General features: G+C 44.6%; 1 non-coding gene across 1 annotated transcript; it reads left to right on the forward strand.

Annotated features, from left to right (window-relative positions):
• Window positions 1-277: 277 nt before the first annotated feature.
• trnal-uaa lies at window positions 278-359 on the forward strand. Its single transcript has one exon. It is a non-coding gene; the product is annotated as a tRNA-Leu (tRNA).
• Window positions 360-624: the final 265 nt, after the last annotated feature.

The raw sequence follows: 624 nt of genomic DNA on the forward strand, positions 1-624 counted from the left end.
TCCCCACTTCTGTGGACCTGGAGTCTCCTGCGGGCTCAACTGGCTGTTAAAATGTGTCTGCGGGTGAAAGTGTTCAGAGCAGAATCAAGACAAATGGAACGCATCGGGTCAGAATGTAATGTAGAAAATCGATTATTGTTCAGAACAATGTCTTGACAGTGGCAGCTTCCGTCCCACAAAACCAGCGATCATTCTGAAGAGTATCCGTGCTTTTATACATGAAATACCAGCCAATGATCTTCAAGCAGCTCGGGGCAGGCAGCATTCACAGAACAGTGGTAGCATGGCCCAGCGGTCTAAGGCGCTGGACTTAAGTTCCAGTCTCTTCAGAGACGTGGGTTCGAATCTCACTGCTACCAGGTTGATTCTTCTGCACGGTATGATACCCTGCAGACATATGATGGGTTGAACGACTTGTTTTAGCAATCGGATTCTATGAGGCTCCGGCGTCACTTTAGAATAAAAACAATACTTTAAATACTCAGTGTGCATCTACAAATATTTGCCATACCCTTATGTAGATAATCCTCAGCTCTGGAAATTCTAACATATTGGCTTCACAGTGCACTCACTCTGTAAAGACACAGAGAGCTCAGGAATGAGTTAAAGAGAGGTAAATTATAT

The sequence above is a fragment of the Chiloscyllium plagiosum genome, unplaced genomic scaffold, assembly GCF_004010195.1.
Source record: "Chiloscyllium plagiosum isolate BGI_BamShark_2017 unplaced genomic scaffold, ASM401019v2 scaf_35669, whole genome shotgun sequence".
NCBI lineage: Eukaryota > Metazoa > Chordata > Chondrichthyes > Orectolobiformes > Hemiscylliidae > Chiloscyllium > Chiloscyllium plagiosum.